Below are 23,986 nucleotides of genomic sequence, written 5' to 3'. Positions count from 1 at the left end.
GGAATGAGGTAAGCTACCACCTTATTAAATAGATATCATGTGAAGGTAGGTATAGTGTTGTTTCAGGATATCACTTTAGGCTTCTTGAAGAATTGAGGCTTGGAGCAGAAACACTGCCTCACCACAGGCTCAACATAACATACTTCCTTCTGCAATCACTGATAGATACAAGCATAAAGGTGTAGGAGTGAAACCATCAATAGTTATCCCACTATGAGTTAATTAGAATCATCATAGAAGATGCCCTCCACAACCTCAGAATTCCTATCCAATGGGAAATTTTTAGAAACATGCAGACAAAGGAGGATATCAAAGCCCTCACATATGATATTAGTCCTACTGTTAGTGAAAAGGATGAGGAAGAAACTAAAACAGATGGAGAAGAAGCAGAGAGGGATGAATATGAGATAGATGAGGAGGAAGAAGAGGAGAATGAGAAGGAAGGTGATGAAGAAACAGAGGAATATGTCAAGGAGGAAACTGATAAACAAGATGAGGATCTAGATGGAGAAGAAGAGGGGAAAAACATAGAGGAAAATGGCAATGGAAAAGGGGAGGCAGAAGACAAGGAAGAGTCACCTAGGGTGTCTCCAAAACCCACTGAGAGAGAGGCAATAGTTGCCCTCACTTCCCTTAGAACCCCTATCAAACAAAAAGGAAAAAGACAGAGTTAGACCCCCTTATACTTCAGAACAAGGAAAAGCACAAGGATAAGGCAAGGAAGTCCCCAAACTCTAACCAACGTTCCCACTTGAGGACTCGCTTAAACAATAGGAGAAGATGGCTCCTCCTATAAAAACTCAAGAAGAAGGATCTTGTGATGTAGGTAATGTTCCCTCTATGGACAGAGGCAACCACTCTAGCCCTAGAGTGGGTCTAGTCACAGCAAGAGAAAACAACAACTAATTCCTTAAACAGTCATTATTGCAAGAGCCTACCTTATGCATGTGTTTGATGGAGCTTTTGTTACACTACTTCAGCTATCGTTTCCTTTTCCTTGATGAGCGATTCACCTCGAAAAACACAAGAGAACAACAGAACACATAATAGAGCACAACAATGAATTATTCAATTATAGAGTCAAGGAACCATAAGCTATCAAATATATTTTACACATCACATAGGAAATCACCATTGATTGTATTAATATGAGCAAAAGAAAAGCTTACAACCAAGCCTTGATGTCGCAAGCTTCCTCGAAGCGTCTAGAGAGTATGTCTCCTCAAGAATTCACTCTCAAAAGGGTCTCCTAAAAGGCTGATAACTCTCTCTCTCACCCAAAAGCACTAGTATAAGGGTAAGGAAATCCACAACCAATTGCTAGACTATCAATAATTCACACTGCAAACTATCAATCTCACACCAAAACTATCTAATTTACTCAATACCAAAACTAGCTAATCACAGCATATGGGGAATGCTTTTTTAAGAGGAGCAGCCTCCATAAATGAGGGAGAGGGAGCTTATCTCCAAGGGAGGCTTCTCAAAAGGTAGAACCACCATCCCAAAGGAGGAAAGGTGAACTTACTTGACCCAACAACTAGTTCCAGAAACACCCAAAAGCATTTTGTTTGAACTAATTGGCCATATCTAGGTCATCACGAGTCAAACACTAGGACTCAGAGACGACATCACTGGGAAACAGTGTATTCAGATCTATCATCGCAAGAAGGATATTGAGGACTTGCGATGGGCCCTAAAATCCGACCTTCATAGAGAACAGATGTACCCCTGCGACGATGTCATGATGTCCTAGTCCACTCCAGGTTACCATCGTAGGCAGAATGAGGTTGTCTTGTGGCGATCTTAGAACATGGGTAAAAAGGGTCAATCTTCAGGATTAAAGAGCAATGTTAATCTTCTTGAATGATTTGGAAGATGTGGACACATTTGTTGATGTATTACACATAACAGATGCCATTTAGGGACCGACTCTACCCAGAAGCAAGGGATGCGGGGTCAGTGACAAAATATTGTGTAACAGATGCCCCCTAAAGCATGAAGGTCGAGAGAGTGGGAGGGGTGAAATGCTTTACGAAACCATAACCGAACTGGAACACCATCGCGGAGAAACTGCAGGTGCAAGTTCAACTGATATCTCTGACAATGAAAGAAATACATGTAGTCTAGGCATGGGCGCAGCCATCCAAAAGACAGACAGAATTGATCTGTGGTATGGATGCAGCCACCCAGTCGATAAGACCATATGGAAATATAGGTATGGTCGCACCCATCCAGAAAGACTCAGTTGTGGTTGCAACCATCCAATCAAAGAGTCATGTATGCAACCACGAACCAGTCCACGCAACCCGAATTTATGTAACTTAGTCTGGGGTCTTGAATCCAACCCAGTCATAGTACAATTTATAATATGCAAATAGATGTGCTGAAGTCGAGCATACTAGAAAATCTCTTGATTACCAGTCAATGATGTGAACCATTAACAACCGTGAGGGAGACCACCAATAATGATAATGGTTCTCAAGGCATTGCTAGTACAATCCACAAAGTGTGAATAATGATCTAGAGTCAAACACTTGTGGAATCACTTGATCAAAGACCAATAATTCAAGCCTATTATCGAGTGTGAATAACTTGCCATTGAGGCATGCAAGCTCCAAGGTACCTGAAAGGAGTCGCTTAGATCAATTTCCTAGATAATGAGTTGATGTCGACAAGAAGAGACCCATAGCAGGAGGGCCATAATGTTTCATAGATCAACTACACAAGACAAGGAACAAGATGAAGATGGATAAAATAGAGAGTCAGAGGAGGATGCAAGGGTGCAAGTTGTATAAGGATTAAACTCTTGAACATATCGGTGACATGACACCAGAATGTGGCAGCGTTTTGGTACCAAGGGATCAAAGGTCTTACGAAGACAACAAGGATCAAATGGAATGAGGCAAAATGAGAAACCCAAACCCCGGAACACCAATGACGATGTGAGGATATCCCAAACCCGGCAAGAAGAAAAAGTGTTGATGTTCAAGAGCAGCTAGCTGCTGCAGGTAACCATTGCAATATTTCCAAATTTTTCCCCCACCATTGCTGACGAGTACCCCAATTATTTTTGAAAAACAAGCTTGAAGGGGATAGCATATGCTTGCAATATAAGTTTGTCTTACGGACAAATCCAACCTAGTGAAATTTTAACAAGCCCCAGGGAGGAGAAGCTCAGGTCTCATCATGGTGACGAGTCCAATGTTGTCAGGGTTTAACGAGTCTGACATAGGTAAAACTCAAAGTCATTTTCTTGTTTAAAGAGCTTGAAAAAGACACGAAAAATAAAACTCCAGATGGGCCCTTTTCATAAGTTTGTGTCTTTCAAGCCCAAAAAGGTAGAAAATGATATTCGAGAACCACTTGACCATTTCAGTCAAGGAGTACTTTTTGTAAATAGTGTTTCTAGAGTGAAAAAAGTAGAAAACTCACTAGATGACATTTCACAACCATGAACGAGCTTGAAATGACAAGGGCGTGACCATCTTTTCATTTTTAAACGGTCGAAAAAGAGCTAAAATCAGACCCCCATTTTTATTCTCTTTAACGAATCAAAAAGGGAAAAATACTTGGTAGTCTTTTCATATTTTACGAGTCAAAAAATAGCTTAAAGGTAACTCATCAAACATTTTGCAATATTCACCAAGCATGTATTGATCATCTCCCACATCTGGAACACTTGTTACTGCACAAGAAAATCCAAGCATAAGACCTATTCGACAAGAATACACGATTAATGTTAAAACCTAAGTCAAAACCCTAAAAACCATAGTCAAAACCCAAAAACATAGTCAAAATCCTAAATTTCAAAAAAAGGGCTATAAAAAGGCATATGGTAAAACATAATTCACTTTGTTTTAGTTTTAACCATGGTAAAACTCCAAACAACGCATACCTTGCAAAATTGAGTTGTCGATTTCTAGAGCTATGGTGGGTCATTGTGTTCCAAACCTTCTCCAAGTAAGTACTTTGCCTTTTCCTTTATTTTCTGAGTTCATTTTAACTATAATTTCGACGTTTTTGGCTGAGTTTGGGAAGAATTTTTTGTTTCAAAAATTTGCCTCGGTCGTCGCAGGTTTCCCCTTCGGGGTTGCGATGACCGAGAATTCCAAATGGGCCAAAATTGGGATCGTCACAGGAAAGTTATGTACCCCTATGATGATCCGGGAAAAATACTCGGTAGTCTTTTCATCTTTTACAAGTCAAAAAAGAGCTTAAAGGTGACTCCTCAAACATTTTGCGATATTCACCAAGCATGTATCGATCATCTCCCACATCCAGAACACATGCTAGTGCACAAGGAAATCCAAGCATAAGACCCGTTCGACAAGAATACACGATTAATGTTAAAACCTAAGTCAAAACCATAAAAACCATAGTCAAAACCCTAAAAACCATAGTCAAAACCCAAAAACCATAGTCAAAATGCTAAATTTCAAAAAAAGGGCTATAAAAAGGCATATGGTAAAACATAATTCACTTTGTTTTAGTTTTAACCATGGTAAAAATCCAAACAATGCGTACCTTGTGAAATTGAGTTGTCGATTTCCGGAGTTGTGGTGGGTAATCGTGTTCCAAACCTTCTCCAAGTAAGTACTTTGCCTTTTCCTTTGTGTTCTGAGTTCATTTTAACTGTAATTTCGACGTTTTTGGCTGAGCTTGGGAAGAATTTTTTTTTTCAAAAATTCTTTTCTGTCGTCGCAGGTTCCCCCTTTGGGGTTGCGATGGCCGAGAATTCCAAACGGGCCAAAATTGGGATCGTCGCAGGAAAGTGATGTGCCCCTGTAACGATCTGAGAATTGTGAACTGTTCTAACTAGACCATCGCAGCTATTTTAGAAACAGTTGCGACAAGCATGGAAAACACAAAAAATTGATTTGTACGCCATTGTGGCATATGAAAATGGGTTAAACGACTTCTAATAAGAGAATGTTTGTGTGTTCAGGGTGAAAAATGGCATTCTCCTGGCAAGAACGCATGCACTATGAAGATGACAAGAGAGGGGCAACCTATCGTCAGTGCTTGAATGTCCTCTGGAACTGTGGACTACTAAAATTCTTCCTAACACTGCTATTGAGAGTGCAATTAGACCTCATAGAATTCTTAATTCGATCATGGAACCCAATAGAGGGTGAATTCATCATCCGTGGGCAGGAGGTTGAGTTTGATGCCATAGACATATATTTTCTGACTAGTTTATCACGACGAGGGGAGAGACCCCACATGGGCGGTGTGCGAATCACCAAAGAGTCCTTAGACATGCTGATTGCACGAGCGTGCCCAGGGGAATGAAAATCATCCACTAGTGGTAAGTTACAAATTCCCACAGTGAAGGATCTATCACTGCGTGTGTTGTTGTTCATGATCACGAGGGCAGCTGGTTCTCAGGCTCAACATGAGGTAACTAAAACACAACTGCGGTTGGCTTTAGATTGCCTCAATCCTACTATGTTTGACTAGGTAGAGGCCGTGTCCCTAAACATAAAGAGGCAGTTGACCAAATGTCAGAGAGGTGAGACGAATCAGTTTGGGTATGGTTTGATCTTGATACCACTCATGCTGGAGCAGGTACCTATCCTTCAGTTACAAGACATGCGTGTGGGGTGGAACAGACCACTAGAGACTCGAATAACTCGATGGGCTCATGTGATGCCGTGAGGAGGCGATGGTCAGCCAGTGTCATGGGGTCTCGATTTTATGGAGTGGCTACATCGTCAGCAGGTGGTGGTCGAGGATTGGCCATATGTAGGGATGGACTTCAGGGAAGACCCTGACATGCTACTTCTACCTGGAGAGCAGTGGGATGAGAGAGGTAAAATACTTGGTTTAACCACCAAACTTTTTGTATTTTGGTTTTTTTCTTGGATTTTAAATATACATGCCCTGAAAATTATGCTCAACTTTTTGCAGATATCAGACCTGAAAGACCAGTAGGTCTCGCTCCTATGGCCTGGAGGGACAACAGAGAGATAACCTTGTCACCTATGGGCAACGATGCTGAAGAGGAGATATCCCAGAACCTATAGGGCTTGACTGAGGAGATCCCTGATTACAGGGGATTCAAGGATATCCCAAGACAGTACCAACGACACACCACGGGTGCGTCGAATAAGATACACCAGCTGTTCAGATGAGTGGTCCATGCAGTGGTCTGCTATAGAGAGTAGCACCCATAATAGACTTCTAAGTTTCATTTTCTGGTGTTTTGAGAGGCATGTGTCTCGCATTGTAACTTGAACACATATTTTTTGGACATATACATATATTTTTTGAGCGCCTCGATGCGCAACACACGACATGCATCTATTTATGTTTTATGGTCCCTGCTTGCTATGTTCGAATGTTTGTCTATGACTTATAATTTGTGCAAATGTCCACTTAATACATAATTTACTGTTGCATCAGCTAATATTCATAACATCTGTATAAAAGAAAAAAGATACAATAAGCAAGAAATCACTTAATGCACCAAACCAAAAAGGGTACATCGGCACACAGGTTCACTTTTACACAAGCTCGAACCGTGGGGAACTATGCTTGGATTCAGTTTCATTTTTTACATAAGCTTGAAATGAAAAACCATGCTTGAACAAGATCAACATGCCCCCGACATAATGATCCAATCGAGATACATACCCCCCAAGCTTCATTGCATTCAACGAGGTGGATGTAATGAAGGTTCAATCACGAAATCCAGGAAAGACTTGACTGGGAGTTGACAATATCGTAAGCAAAGACTCGATTGGGAAAAGGGAGTGGGTTCATTTTTTAACGAGGTTGACACAGTAAAAGAACTATCCTCAAGATTCCTTGATTCATTTTTTAACGAGCTTTATGCATGATCAGGAACTATGCTCGGGCTCTTGTTTCATTTATTAAACGAGGTCAACACAAGATCAGAACTATCCTCGGACCCTTGTTTCATTTTCTAACGAGGTTGACACAAGATCAGAACTATCCTCGACCCTTGTTTCATTTTTTAATGAGGTTGAAACAAGATCAGAACTATCCTCGGACGCTTGTTTCATTTTTTAACGAGGTTGACACAAGATCAGAACTATCCTTGGACTCTTGTTCATGGGCCATATGAGAACATGACTCCCAAGAGATCTTCACTGGAAGGAAGAACCATGCTCTGGGAGGAATACATGTCAATGGGCACCAATGACAGATCGGGTTCCAATTCCCCCAGTACATGATGTACAAGACCATCTGCATGTTCATCAACAGATGTGGAGACGGAACAGGTAGCCACATAATTGACCTGTGTCAGAGAAAGTCTTGTTGGCAAACAATAACTGATAGGGAATGATGGTCATATAGGAGGTATCTGGTGACCAATGAATGATAATTGATCTATAGTCACAATTCTTCCATCGTGCGGAAAACAAAACACACAGAAAAGTGAAGAAACAAGAGCCCCCATGGCATAAATATAGTCGCGGCCAAGGAGAAGACTGAAATCTAATGCACCTTGGATGACCATCATGTCTACACAGACAGTTTTACCTCCCAAAGTAACAGGGAACTTCGGAAGGATCCCTAAAGGTTGACTAGTTCCTCCGTTGAAAGCCAACAAATTCTGAGTGACAGGAACAAGTTGTGGGGAGCCCAAAGCTTGCTAAGTAGTGGAAGGCATGAGGCTAACCGATGCACCTTCATCCAAGAAAGTGTCAGGTACTGCCTTATTATAAGCATGTACTGTAATCTAGAAAGGCACATAAGATGGAAGGCAGAAGGCAGTCAAGTGACTCCAGTCGAAGGAAACGATCGAACTACTTGGTGGGGGTATCTCATGATTGCCCCCATACTCTACAGGGATAGAAGAAGGACTCTCTTGATCAACCAGGACAGGAGGGTCATTCTTTGATACAGGAGAATCTGACGAGACAAGAAGAACATGAGTAGTATGATTATTATGCTCTTTTGGAACAGAGTGAACAACTAGTGGTGAAACCGAGTCAACACTCTTTTCGACCAAATGTTGGTCAGAAACAGACACAAAACAGCCAAGTTTTGGAAGAGCAGGATGGAAAAGATATGAATCCAATTCAATCTCTTTGTCAATCGAGAGAGGGTCTGAAGAGAGCCTCTAATAAACAACTAGAAGTTGGGGTGAAGGAGTTGTAAAAATTTCCAACATGGCGGAAGATTTATCCATGAGCGGACAAAGGTGAAGGAGATGGTCACCTTCACATAACCTACAAGGGAATCTAATCTTCCCTTTCTTCTTACCACTACCTATTGAGGGTGTAACACTGACATGAGCATCAAAAGGCAATGAGGGACAAGCCAAATTGTGAGACCATACTTCTAAGATCCTAGCAATACCAGGACAATCACGGAGAAGATGGTCACCCTTGCACAATTTACAAGGAAATTTAACCTTCTGTTGAGGATTAGAAGGTTTTTCCATCGGAGGTGTACTTGGAGCAATAGTTGCATGTGTGGCCTCTCACTTATCTAACTTCTTCTTTTTTGTCTTCCTCTTCTTCTTCTCAGCCTCCTGGTTACTGGATTTGGAACTTTCACCAAGCGAAGTAGGAGAGGAGGATAAAGAAACAGGGGAAGAAGGCAAAGGCTCAACCTTAGAATCATCGTGTCATGATTCACATGAAGGAGACAGCAGAACAGGAGTCATGATGCTCAGGACCACCGACGTTGAAAACAACAAAATGGGAAAACCGATAGTTAACCCAGGCAAGGACAACGTTGCCATATAGGGAGCACCAGCATTTCCAAAAGAAGGAAAGGGACTAGGATTCCCATCTGGGGGAGACCTTGACTGGTAGACTCGGGAAAGGTTGCCATGGGGAGTGACCTTGAAAGGAACTCTAACTGTAACTAGGAATATTTCATGGGCAGTAAATTTTACGACATTGAAACAAAACTGTGTCTTTTCATATTTTAAGAGTCAAGAAAAGGACTAAAAGGTGACTATTGCTTTCGAAGTTTAATGAGCTTGAAAGGACAAGTGCTCATATGATCCTTTTACTTTTAAGGAGTCGAAAAGTAACGAAAGTGACTGCTCTAGAGTACTAGACAAGAGGTTTACCAGACAAATCGCAAAACTACATATACACCTTGGTGATCAAATGAAAAAGAAATGACCAAGGACTTTCCGTATGGCAGTCAATCATCTCGAATGCTGTGTTCGGTGTGTTATGCTTCATAAGACAATAGACTTGGCTTCCTATGGATAATATGATGATAACCTAGTGAGGTCTCCCAATATATACATGATAGTACGGGGAGCACAAATACGTACTAGTACCTATTGGATCACAGAAGGAGGAATCACCCAACCTTAGTGGAAACAATAATAACTATGTTTAACAATGTCGGAGCACATCTCTAACCTAGACCTCTAGATAAGTGTGTGTTAGGTTCCAATGCATTTTTAAGTTCATTCAATAGATTTTAAGAGTTAATCTTGAATTAAGTTTTTGTTTCCAAGCCCTACAGAATGTATTTCAACAATTTCTAGGATGCAACTACAAATATTAAAACACCATTCATTTCAATGAACAACTACCTAAATGAGGGTAAGGAGTTCATTTCCAAGCGAATGAAAACCATAACAAGAAAATGCAAGAACAATAGTTCATGCAAGCAATCCAATCACTAGGAAACACAATGCATCAATGCACTTATCTCGCAACTACTAATGAAAGATTTGAACTTTGCTTTCTAATTTCTCAATCATGAAAAATTCACTAATGAAAACGCGCTTTCACTTTCGTATGCTGTATGAATGCAATATTTTGCTTTTTGGAATTTAATGAAAAACAAGCAAATGCAAGCTTGACTGATCCAAAAAAATGTAACCTATGTTTGTTAGTGTCGAAATGAAATCAATATGAGAAACTGGTTCAATAACCAAACACTACAGACCAATCAGAAAGAAGACAAGCAGTAGAATAGCCTCAAACAAATCAATCAGATGGTTGTGGACGAATCTTGGATGGATGAGTAACCCAAAAAATGACTTCTTGACGAAACCTTAAAAAGTTTTAGGTCACACAGCCTGAAAACACAAGACTCAGATAAATGAAACCAAGGAGAAAGTGCCTTAACCAATACAGTCAAAACAAGCTTGATAAGGTACAAGAGATAGCAGCGGAAAAGCAGTATTAGCTGATCCAAGAGGTAAGGATGTGAAAAAAAACCTTATAGGAATCATCACAGGGGTTGAAATAGCAACCTGAGATGAAAGCCAAATCGTCGCAAGCACAAAGCTAGCAACTGAGAGACGTTGTCACAAGAGTACACCTATCTTCGGCGATGGTCCAATTTCAGGAATCATCATAGTTGTATGACTGGATATCCATGACGTACAGCATGATCAAAGAGGATAGGCTTGACTCGTCACATTTGTTAAGAGCTAAACAACGGCGATCTCAATTAAGAGGCAAAACAAAGCAAAGACACCTAAAAGACACCAGATTTATCTCTCAGACAATGAGAGGGACTACCAACTTTACTCAAGTAATCTAGAAAATTGATGGCTCAGTCCCAAAAACAAGAGACACTATGTAATTCAATAAAAACCAAATCAATAGAAAAACAAGAGACAACACAGAAAGGACTCCCCAATGGACTCGCCAACTTGTGATGTAGGTAATGTTCCCTCTGCAGATAGAGGAAACCCCTCTAGACCTAGAGTGGGTCTAGTCACAGCAAGACCAAACAATAGATAATTCCTTAAACAGTGATTGTTGCAAGAGCATACCTTATGCCATTGTTTGATGGATATTTCGTTACACTACTTCAGCTATCGTTTCCTCTTCCTCGATGAGCGATTCACCTGAAACAACATAAGAGAACAACATAACACATAATAGAGCACAACAATGAACTATTCACTTACAGATTCAAGGAACCATAATCTATCAAATATATTTTATACATGACATAGGAAATCACCATTGATTGTATTAATATGAGGAAAAGCAAAGCTTACAACTAAGCCTTGACGTTGCAAGCTTCCTCAAAGGGTCCGGTCAGTATGTCTCCTCAAGCATTCACCCTCAAAAGGGTCTCCCAAAAGGCTGATAACTCTCTCTCTCTCTCACCCAAAAGCACTAGTATAAGGCTAAGGCAATCCACATCCAATCGCTAGACTATCAATAATTCACATTGCAAATTATCAATCTCACACCAAAACTAGCTAATTTGCTCAATACCAAAAACTAGTTGATCATAGCAATGGGGAATGCTTTTATAAGAGGAGGAGCCTCCATAAATGAGGGAGAGGGAGCTTATCTCCAAGGGATGTTTCTCAAAAGGTGGAACCACCATCTCAAAGGAGGAAAGGTGAACTTCCTTGACCCAACAACCAGTTCTAGAAACACCCTGAAGCATTATGTTTGAACTAATTCGCCATATCTGGGTCATCGCAAGTCAAACACTAGGACTCAGAGATGACTTCACTGGGCAACAGTGTATTCAGAGCTGTCGTCACAAGAAGGATATTGAGGAATTGCAATGAGCCCTAAAATCCGACCATCACAGAGAACAGATGTACCCCTACAACGATGTCGTGACGTTCTAGTCCACTCTGGGTTACCATCGCAGGCAGAATGAGGTTGTCTTACGACGATCTTGGAACATGGGTAAAAAGGGTCAATCTTTAGGATTAAAGAGCATTGTTAATCTTCTTGAATTATTTGGAAGATGTGGACACATTTTTTGATTTATGACATAGAACAGATGCCATTTAGGGACCGACTCTACCCAGGAGCAGGGGATGTGGGGTTGGTGACAAAATACTGTGTAACACTTCCTCTCCTCCTACTCTACTATTATAGATAAATGGCCCCATCTATTTTTTAATCCTGAACTGGCAATTCTTCTTAGCTTCCACATTGAATCTTATCTGATTGGATTATTTTCTCGATATATTTTAAGGAAAATATCCTCATAGGAAAGTATTTTGGCAGTTTATAGGGTGGCATCTCGGAACCATAAATGATGATCTCTATATAATTTTGGTGTAAATACAAATCACCTATTTTCACCTATTCACTGAGATGCAACACCTTTTGAATGTCTTCATTGATCCTAGGAACTTGTTGGTTGCTCAACAAACAAGTTGTTGGATATATGAAATGGTTAATGAAGTCTTTAAACTTGTACTCTTGTGAATGCTTTCTGATAACTAAAGTCCAAAAAATTATTGACTGAGGTTCACCATGCTGACTGAATTTTTGGATTGCAAAATGAAACCTGTCTATATGGAATAAAAGAAACATATACATGAGAATAGAAGAGTATTTGAACATTCCTTTAGTTAGAAACCAAAGGAATTGTTCATGTATGACATCTGCAAGAAAGTGACCACAGTAAAAAAATGACTGAAAGTCCTTATTCTGTGGAAAGGGTGGATAGAAAGCTTAAAATAGGCTCATATACCCATTCATTGAGAAATATCCAAGTAAACAAGACAAGATAAAGATGATTTGTCTGGTCCTTTGGGCGAAAATAGAAGAGGGATAAGGGGCTTTTTTCTTAGGAAATTGAGAATATTCTAGTGGGAAGACTTAAAAAATTTAGGCTCTCTGTGGAAAAGTAAGTTTCTGGTAAATCTCTTTGACAACATCAGTTGAGAAAGGGGTAAGGGATTCATTATGTGGGATCTGCAGCATCTGATTTATACTCTCAATGGTAGTGGAGAAAATGATTTCACCATTAGGGGATATGATGGCTCTTTTTCTTAAGAGATAAGAAGCCTGACATTTGAGAAAATCTCAGGGAAATAATAAAACAATGGAAAAATAAATAGGGGTAATTTGGATTTCCAAAGACTAATCTCATCAGACTAGTCTAGATAGGTGTCTCGAAACCAACAATGTAATTCAAAGAGGTTGAATTTACACTATGTTTCAGAAATTTTGTAGTCTTTGTTGACTAAGGGAATGTGGTCTAAATCCACAGACGGAGAAAGAATTGGGTTTATCATAGTGGCATCAATTTTGGTTTTGGAGGCCATTGTGATAATGGGGTAAAATTGTAGAGGGTGACAGTGCCAATTTCCAGGGAAAAACAACTTAGAGGTTATTACTCTGTCAACAATGAATTGCGGATGAGGGAAAATGAAGCTCGGATTGATACTGCTAAGAGGATACAAGAATGAGGAAAGAAAGTGATCGCGAGTGAGTGTAGGGATTTAAAAGTTGGCAATGGAGTGAGACCATTAGATGAAACGGTTGTTTAGGGTAGCATTTACTCTTCAACGGGAAAAACGCAAAGGGAGGAAGTGGCATTGGGAGGGCGTAACAGTTAGTTGACATGGCGCCAAGCGATAGGTGCAAAAGGGTGTGGGACTATTAGCACAAATGGGTGTAGGCTGAGTGGTTTTCGGAGGGGTTTAGGAGTGGTAAGTGGTAAGTGAGGGAGGGTGTGAAATAATGTGAGAGGGACATGTAGCGGTGGGGTCCAGTGGAAAAAAACCACTTTTTTGGACCCCCGACCCGATAAAGGGAGACATGGCGGGGCGAGGGGGGGGGAAGGATTAGGAGTCATTCGATCAAAAAGGTAATGCGATCGAGAGCGGGCAGATGTGGGACTTTTAAAATGCCAATGACAAAAGTTCCCATCATGTGTATAGTTTTATAATAAGGTTCAAAATTTGGACAAATAACACTGCATATAACACTTTTTATAATAAGCTCAATTTCCCCCCTAAGCTAATCTAACTAAAACTAATTAGGGTGCATTTAGGAGTGAAAACCCTTATTTATTTTTCAATTTAAAGGACTAAAAACACCTATTCAAACAATAAAAACTAATCTAACAATTGCATTAATCCATATTACATTGTTGGATTAATTTCTTCACCTAATCTACCTAATCTAATCTTAGCCAAGATTACACTGTTTGGCTAAATTATTCATTCTAATCTAATTGACATAAATTGAAAATTTCTTGAACATGATTAAATAGTATGTTTCAAACAAGAAAAAGGATTGTGGCATGTTGAACAAGTTGCACACAACCTTATGAATTTATTCTTAAAAAATTATTGTACTATTAGTGGCACTTCAACTGGCATCACTTTCACATTTTTTCTTTTCTGTGGGGTTCTTTTATCATTTATTTTTTCTTTTTCTATTCCATTTTTTATATATATACCCTCTTTTCATTTTATATGTATATATATATATATATATATATATATATATATATATATATATATATATCTTTTTTTTGGAAATCATTTGCAATATACAATATTATTTACAATTGGAAATACTGAAAGAAAACATTCAATCATCATTTGATCCTATGAATCATAGGACCCTAATAGTGGCTCCAGCTGGGGATGGCAATCTCCTTGTGAGGTGTCAAGAATGGTAAATATAGTAGTCTTGAATCCCCCTCTTCATTGTTTTACTGCATCTAATTTCTTTGTAGTTGTTGTAGTTATGGTGGAAAAGATGACTAAAAGCTCAGGGCCTTCTCCACGGGCTTCAACTTTCAGACATAAGCTACCCCAATCATAACAGTACAAAGAAAATGGTATCTACAATGAATGTGATGAGAACTTCTTCTATTCTTGAAAAACATAATGTTTCAACATCCTACCATTGACAGGTCCTCCAGGTAGCTTTGTTCCATCCATGTCCTTTAGAAAAAATGCATTATTTACCCTGTAAGCATGGATTATGTAAGGTCCCATCCATAAATTATCAAATTTACCATGTTTTCCCTTTTCTTCTCTTCTTGAATCCCATTTCAAAACATGGTTTCCTATCTGAAAATCATTGACCTTAGTTCTTCTGTCATATATCTTCTTAATACTTTCCTGGATCAATTGAGTTCTATTGTGAACTTCCTCTCTTGACTGTTGCAGGTGAATTGTTTGATTTATTCTTCTTTGTAGGTCATTTGGTTCAACCTCCAATTCTTGCAGCATTTTCAAAACAAGAATTCCCAAATCAATTGTTAAAACAATATCCATCCCATAAACTAATTGGTATGGAGAAATGCTAATTGTATTCTTAGAAGTAGGTCTAGCTGCCCATAATGCATTTACAAGCTTACTGTGCCATGATTTCTTGTTATCCTGCAACAATTATTTGATAATATTAAATAGACTTTTGTTGGAAAATTCTGCTAGTCCATTTTCTTGGGGGTAATAGGCTGTAGAATGTCCCAAAGTTATTTGATACTTGTTGCAAAATTCCACCATCCTTTTTTGTTTGAACGTTGTAGTATTATCTATAATGATTTTCCTAGGGCATCCCAAACCTTGAAAGAATATTATTCTCTAGGAATTTAATGATTACTGTATCAGAGTCTTGCCTAGTAGGTATAGCTTCAATGCATTTGGTAAAATAATTGGTGGCAGTAAGAATCCACTTATGTTGGGCATAAGAGGAAGGGTGATTTTCTCCTATGAAATCTAGACCCCATTACTAAAAAGGAGTTTTAGATGATATGGGCTTTAAGGGTAAAGGCAGTAGTTTCCTTTTACATTCAAATATTTGGCATTTGTGACATGAGGTGACTTTCTTTTGGATACCAACAAATAAGGTTGGCCAATAAAAACCTGATCTCAAGGTCTTGTTGGCAGTGGTCTTCCAATACAGGTGTCAACCACAATATCCTTCATGAAATTACTGCATCACTTTATCTGCCTCATCTTTCAACAAGAAATTTACTGAGTCTCTATAGCCTGAGAGCGATAAAGAGATCTTTTGTCATTACATTAATGGCAACCCCAAGGCCAATCAATGTATTGGCTATGGGATGGTCATTAATGTAGACAGTGACCGTAGGATTTCCTGGATCATTGTACTTAGTAAGGAGAGGCTGAGCAAACATTAATTCAGATAACTTTCTGATCACATGTATGGTGGTAGGGTCTTTAGGCTTTCTCCCAGGCTTCTTGATGCACAAATCTCTCACTGTCTTGGCATAGATGGGTACTTCTTTAAGGGATTGTAGCAGAGGAATTCATACATACAAATTTTGAAACTCCTTAAGAAAATCATATTCAGGCTATGAAGCCATCCTAGGTTCGACCAGTCTTTGAGAGTATGGGGGGTCTTGCGTAATAACAGACGAATCTACTATTACAGGTGTATGAGCCTTCCCTGAATTAGCTTTTACAGATGTAACAATTCTTCGCGGGTTGGTTGTTACAGATGTAACAACGTCCTCTATATCAGCTATTGTAGGTGCAGTAGCTGCCTCAGAGCCTTCGGCTTCTCCTCTGGATGGTTCATAGTCCTCCTCTATAATGATAGGGGAGTGACTAGGGTTAATTACTGTGCCTGATCGCAATTGTATTTCATTAAGTTCCACGGGGGTAATAAGGTAGGTTTGGAAGGTCGTAGGAGCCTCTATGCCCTGATCTACTTTATTGTTTGGGTTTGGGTTAGGTTGCATAGGTAGTTGTAGGTTTTAACCCTGTACACAAATTACCTGCATACAAATTCTAAAACACAGAAAAGAAACAATTGGAGAGCATAACACATAAAACACATATACACAAAGATTTTTCCCTGGATCCCAAAACCGAGACTACTAGCTTGATTTTTCATTATGTTCCTTTCAATGTTACAATACATATTTATATATGCCGAAGCATCCAATACCATGGACCGAAAACCATTGTGTCCAAAACCATGTGTGAAAATCATGCAAAAAACCATAGGTAGGTCCGCCCAACCTAATATATGGTCCCAAAAAAACATTCTCGGGGCGCTACCCCAGATCCCATAGAGGGGGACTACCCACCCCTCTCAAACCCCCCACTACGCAATCAGCGCAACGAAGGGGGGGCTCCGCCCCCACTCTAACCCCCTGGTTCACTACATGGGCTAGGCATGGAAAGAATAACACAACCCAACAATAGTTCGGGTCACATAGGTGGTGGAGGAGCACAAGCTTGGAAAGGAGGTAACTACAGCTATTGCTACATGGGTGGTGTAGGCATAGCTAAATTCTGGGCATTTCTTCTCTAGTTCTAGTTCCATGAGTATGGTTGGGATTGAGGGTATTGAACAGGAGGAGATGGAGACCATTGGTTCCAGGGTGAAGGGAAACTGTGCTGAAGGAGGGGAAGAATATTGCCATAGATACTGTTGGTTATTATATGCATTGTTCCATGAATTGAAAGAGGAAAAGTCTTGAGACATACCTGGAGGTCGCGGTTGCCATGGCCTCCTTGGTGCGATGAAGTAAGAGGATTGCACCTCTTCGCTTGATTCTCTAAGTACTGCCTTTAGTCTAGGAAGCTCTAGACACTTCTTTCTCGAATGCTCCAGCTCGCAGATATTAGACAGGTTGATGCTATTCAATTCACATTCCCTGTAAGGATGTTTCTTCCAACAAGTCAGACAGAACACGGCCAGGGGTGTATCAGCTTCTACTTGTGTCTTTTTGATCTGTGTTGTTGTTATCTAGGCTGAGAGAGTACTGAGGATATCAGCCTTGAAATTGTTGAACAAATTTCCGATCTCCGCTCTAGTTATTCCTCTGCCTTCAAATTTTTGTATGCGAAAAAAGGCATCCCGAATTGTACTTCTTCCTTTACATGATCCTTGAGAGCATCGTAGGCAGAGCTTTAAAATTTCACCAAATGGCTCTTGTGATATATCCCCTTTTCCTAATAGGTTCATGGTGTCAAGGCAACCATCCTTCATTCCTCTAATGAATATAGTCTTCAAGATTTCTGGGTCTAAATCATTGTGTTTCGACCTCTGCAGATTGTAGTGGAACCGTTCCACATAATCTTCCAGGCTTTCTTCCTCCTTCTGTGTCATTCTAAATATCTCTTCCCTTAGGTCCCTAGTCCTACAATAGTCCTAGTACTTTGACAAGAATGTCTCCTTCATAGAATTCCACGTTGAAATGGAAGCAGGGCCTAATCCCATGAACCATCTCAAGGCTACACCTTTTAAGGTAGAAGGAAATAGCTTTAACTTCTGAGCATCTATTGTATAATCATAACTTCTACATAGGACATCAAACTCAAATAGAAATGTATCTGGATCTTCCACAGTCATCCCCTGGAAGGATGGTAAGGATGATAGAGGAATATTTTTCATAGGAGCTTCACCTTCGATGTTCTTGATTGGGAACTCAAAGGTAGTGGTAGTGGTGTCTATTTTAGCATTATTATCATTGTTGTCTCCCATGATTAATTCTTCTAACCCTTTTTGTAGTAGACGTTCTTCGATCTGTGTTTGTGATGGCCCTGTAGACATGACTAGTGCCTCAGATACCCTTGGGGCTGGTTGTTTCACCGCACTACCCGTATCTGGATATTGATAAATCAACAGGTGCTTTTCCATCTCAGGTGTCCGTTGTTCCCCCTCTATTTCCCCTTTCCCCTTAGTCCTCAAATTCAAGCTACTAACTTCCCCTTCTGGCTCATAAATCAAATCCTTGATCTTGGGGGTATGAGTGCTAGCCTTAGAATGATATAGTCCTGAGATGGAGGGATTGGAGGCTTCTACTTTGCTATGGGATTAACAACCTTTTGTGGCCCTATTTTCCTTGCATTCCTTTGAGAGCTGGACTATTATTTTTCTGCCTTGGAGATTAATTCCTGGATAAATGTCTTCCTTCCCAAATCTTCACCCTTCATTTCCTTTTTATGACCCGTCATTCCTATGACTTATTAGAGTGGGGGTGATTTCAGTATCTCTGTAAGTCCTACAAGTGCACACATGGACCCTATGTGTATTAAATCACACTCTAAGTGTCCCAGTCTTCAACAGTGGTGAGCCCACCTAGGTATGTTAGAGTGATGCACAGGTTCTGACCTCTTGTATTACCGCCCAACGACGGAAGAGATGAAGACACAATGGTGATCTCGCCCAGGTATGTTAGAGCGATGTGCAGGTTCTTACCTCTCGTCTTACCGCCAAACAACTATGGACTAGGAGCACTCTATATCAAAAAAACAAATTGGTTGACTATATCATCAACTTTCCATCCCCATCAATGGTGCCAAAATATAGTGTTGTTTTAATCAACCTTAATTGACTCAGATTGCAACATTAATTGTTAACCCAAGGTAGGTCTTGCTGTTTCAATGGAGTTTGCACTGTCTATGCCGATACACTCCAACCAAGCAGAATAAAATGAAGAAAAATATAAAATATGTCGTTGATCTAAATTGTTGAATCAAACCATGCGTGTAGATATAAAAAACACTCTACAGAATTAAATCACAACTCGCAGCTATTAAATTAAAGGTGTGCCACACAAGAACTAACATCTACTCCACCTAGTTACTACAACTCTGTTGATTAAGTCAGTGTAACAGTATAAGATAAATAGAAACAACGGAAAATGTAATCCACGATTTGTACAACTACAATGAGAAACCATAAATTAATGAACTAAGCTAGAATGTACACTACATATATCATTGCAATCCCTGCCAAAGAGGAGGGCCCTTCCTCCTTAACAGGGTGCAGGAAGAACACAAAAGTGATTAACGAATCAGTTAGAAATCAGTAACAGCATCACTGTGCTAATTGATATTAAAATAAATTTAGAATTACAGAAACAGAGTAATGGTACTCTTCTATAAGTTGTCCCCTGATACATAAAAAGTCGTGTCTTTTATAACTATTACAACCCAAAAATTAGAAACAAATCAGCCATGAGAATCTCCTGATTCTCATGCTGATAAAAAATAAATAAGTTACAACCTATTGCTAAATAAATATACATCAGTTGCAACTGCTGGAGTCTTTTTGTTTAAAAAATAAACATTCCCTACTGCTGACATCTATTATGTGGAATAGTACCCACATTTCCAGTTTCAGTGCAACATCGTTGAGCGAATGGTGATTCAGGATGACGCAACATAACTAATGATAGCACTGTTGGTGTGACGACAGATCAACATGAGGTGTAACAACATCCAATGTGCAATAGTAATTTGTAACAACATCCAATCTGTAACAATAATCTATAACAACAACAGGTGTGTAGAATCAACCTATAACAGCACTCGAGGTGTAACAGTGAACCGTTCTACCCTTTCTCGTGGTTAATCCTTGCTGCCTGTCTGCTTCATGGCTTCGTTCTCGCGAGCCAACACTTGAAAATATGAACTTCCAAAAATACTTCTTCAATTCTCTCCTAGTTAGCCACAAAAAGGAATAAAGCCTCATATTATTCGGTAAAATGTAACAAAGTAACATGATAGTAAAATGGATTAAAAGGTAAGAAAATAGAGTTTTGTCATATAAGGGCACATGCCTAGAGGATAGAAAGGTCAAAATAGGGGAAACAATGTGTAGAAAATAGGTAAAAAACCACACCCAACACTAAACATACAAGTACAAGAAGGGGAGCCTTTGCTGCTAGGGTTGGGCCCTAACCCAAGAGCTTCAGCCCTCTGATTCAACTTAGTGCTGGATTAAGGAAATGCTCATTCTCATTATCATATTAGAAAAATTACATAACAATGTTTTGCCACAAACCTTGAACTCGAAAATGTTTAGTGCTCTTACATAAAGAATCTGAATACTAATGAGGCTCTAGGCATCCTTATTTATACAAATGAAGTCTCCAAAAACTTCCTTAAATTTAGGGAGTTTTGGCTCCCAAAGTCGAGATGCACTGGCTCTTAACTGTCACTGGCTCAACTATCCATGATCTCCATGACTCGGCTACTTGCAACTCCGAGATAGTGTGATTTGATTGAGGAATATTCGAATGAGTGAGGATTTAATGAGGAGGATCTATCTCCTATAATCTCAAATCCTTGTCTCATTTGAGTTTCTACCCTTAATTAGCCAAAATTGCAATGATTTTATCTCAAAAACCTACAATTAATGCACATTATACCACTAGACATACATCTTAATTTTACTCATCTCATTAAGCAAAATATAATTAAACCATCTAAGGAATTATGAGAATAGTTGATTTTAACAATATTTGAGGAGTGTTAAGGTCCATATAGTTACCCAATGATGAGGCTCATCATCACCCCCCTACTGAAAGTGTTTCTCATCCTCTAAGCAACTTAATCGATATCCATGTGCTTCATTGCTCTGGTGGCCTCCTTGACATCCCATGCTTCTACTATAGTTTCTTCTTCTTGTGAATAAAATCCTGCCTTGCTCTCTATTTCTTCCCACTGCTTTCTTTCTTCTTCTTATTTTCTGCCTTCCAACATTCCTAAAAGCAATGGTGGACTGAGTCTCAATCCAATCCAATTGACTTTGAGTCTTTGTAGAGCTTGCTTATACATGGGTGTTCTATTTAGTGTCTCTCTCATTCTCTCACGAGAATAGTATTCTTTGATTTTGAGGCTGTAAGGCAAAGTGTTCCATCTGCTTTGGTAATCTTGCATGTTGACATCTCCTAGCAACCTGAACATGTCTTCAAAGTGTTTGACTACTTGCTCTTGTGCAACAAGGTACCTAGGTGCAAGATTAGGATCATTTGCAATTAGGTTGTGGGTGCTAATGACAACCATTGGATTGGATTGTTCAGCTCTAGTCATAAGAAGTTTTGCTTCCTCTCTTGCAATTACCTTTTTTATCTCTGTAGCCCTCTCCTCCTCATGATAAATCCATGATGATAAGGCCATCAATTGCATGTCTCCTAGCTTTGAATTTGGGTCCCACACATTCAAATATGTCAAGGCTAAGTTGTGTAGGTAAAACCCAAAGATCTTTTCTCTATCTTCCAAGGTGCTTTGATCACAAATATCAATGAATTTTCTATAGTATTGGAAGGGCATGGTTCCTATATGTGCTAAAGTCTTAATTTGGAATTGTAGCCATTGTTCCTTGAGAGACAAGGCATAAGAATTGGCTAGCATTTTGCATTGGATTACCTCTAAGGATAAACTGGCCATAGTTGCCAAATTGATTTCTCTTTCTTGTAACTATCCCCTTAGCCATGAATTCTGTAATTCTAAATGATATTTCATCATTACCTCTCTCCCTTATGCTACTCAGTTCTCTACCCATCTCCTTCAAATTTTCCTCCATGTGGCCTACATCCTCCACTTCTTTTGATTAGGAAATTTGCATCCACCTATCTTTCCTTGCCCTTTCTTTCTCAAGTTCAATGAATAAGGGGATGGAAAAATTATGTGGGATAACCCTACCCTCTTCAATGAGACTGTAGTAAGAGCTAAGGTTGGGTTGTGGACTAGGCTCCTTGAGATCTGGGTCTTCCTTCTTTGTTTCTTGTGGAGTGATACCTTCTTGGTCCATTTTCTGAGTTTCCCGTAGGTGTTATAGACATTTTTGGGCACTGAAACCCCAAGCATAAATGTCCATAAACCAAGGGCTCCTAAGTCCCTAAAGGTGTCGTTCCAACCCCTATAAGAACAAGGTCAACTGATTACAGCATCTCCCAGAAGTTCTCCATGAAAAACTACTTAGAACTGGTCAAAACTAGACCATTTCACCTGCTCCATAGGCAAAGTGCATTGCATCCCACCTGAATACACACAGTAGGTGCGATGCATGTCAAAAAGCCCTTTTATGGGGTGCGATGGGTGAGAAGGGACAAATGGCAGGGTCAATCCGCAAGGTGGAGGAGCATGGAATCTTCCAGAAACCTCTCCTGTGACACTTGCCTCTCTGAATTCAACTAGGGATGAGTAAGAGATCATCAAGTGGAATCAAGAACTATCAGAGAGAAGACACTAATCAAATCTCAAAAGCTGACTCACCTCCCTTGCAAACATCTATATATGGATCCCTCATCCCAAAGATCCAGAGGCTGGAATTTTGTATCTTGTAAGGAAGTGTTGTTGGTTTCTTGGTGCAATATCATAGTGTTGGGTGATCTAAGCTTTTCATGAGGTGAAGAAGGGCTTTCTTGCTGAGAGGATGATGCTGGGTCAGAAAAATTGGTTGTAATCCTCTTTGCTCTTTCTTGATTATCAATAAAGCTATTCAAGTTTTCCTCCACATTGTTGTATGGTTGATGATTTATGCATTTGTGTGGTCAATGTACATCTAATCCTATATTGTTTATGATAATAGATCTATGTTCTTGGATAGTGTTATGCTGCTTTGATTCTATAGGTACTCTTTGAAGCTGGGTAGACAAGGAAGCGAGTGGCAAAGACCTACCAGAAGAGAGAGGAATCAAGCAAGGAACCAAGCGCAAGACAGAGGTTGGTCTCCTTATTCTTCTCTTATCTATTTCTCATAAAGGAAAACGAAAGTAGTTTTTAGTGTGTTTGTTTCTAAGGTAGCTACCAGCCTTAGTGGGACTAGCAGCTCTACATAGACACTAGTTTTCCCGATAACAAAATGGCGACTCCACTAGGGAGTGAGTAGATTGTTTGTTCATCTACATTTGTTTACTTTATAAACTTACAGACGGAGCCTGAAGTCAAGCCAGCTAGCCTTCGAACTGCATTTGCTATGCAAGTGCAAAGTAGATCAACGCTGCTTCAGTCTATCTCTGGGTTTTGTTTATGAATTAAACGATTGATTTACAAGCTCTCTAATTTCCCTCGTGGTGGCTCTAGTAACCTCCTTAGATCTACCCCTATGATTGATTTACTGATAACCACTTGCTCGGCCTAAATCCCTGAACTGAACTGCAAACTGTGACCCAAAACCCAATCAAAGTCTCGTCCCTAGTCCAGCGCACTGTCTGTTTTGTGAACTTCAAATGCATCGCACTTCCCGAGTGTAGTAGGTGCGTTGCATTTCAGTTTCACTGTGTTACAGGTGCGTTGATCAGACAAGGCCTTGTTCCTAAATTTTGGTTTCTGCATTCACTCTTTTCAGCTCTATTCAGGAGTTTTGCTGCCTGTAGTCAGTACACCTCTATTTGAAACCCATTTCCTTGCTGTTATTCCGCCTCCATTGTGTAAAGAACTGTAAATTTTTTTATGTATTTTTGAGTCATTTTCAGTTCTCCTTTATTAAGAAGTAGCGTAATTGTACTTTCGTTTCTTGATTTGAAAGTGTCGCAAGTGTCGTTTTCAGTCATAGAAGAGAATTTGATTGTTCTTGATAATAGG

This window comes from Pinus tabuliformis, chromosome J (genome assembly GCF_031772625.1).
Source record: "Pinus tabuliformis cultivar Carrire ecotype Pingquan chromosome J, CPIR1, whole genome shotgun sequence".
In the NCBI taxonomy this organism is placed as follows: domain Eukaryota; kingdom Viridiplantae; phylum Streptophyta; class Pinopsida; order Pinales; family Pinaceae; genus Pinus; species Pinus tabuliformis.
The sequence above is the reverse complement of the archived record's forward strand: the minus strand, read 5'-3'. Positions refer to the sequence as shown.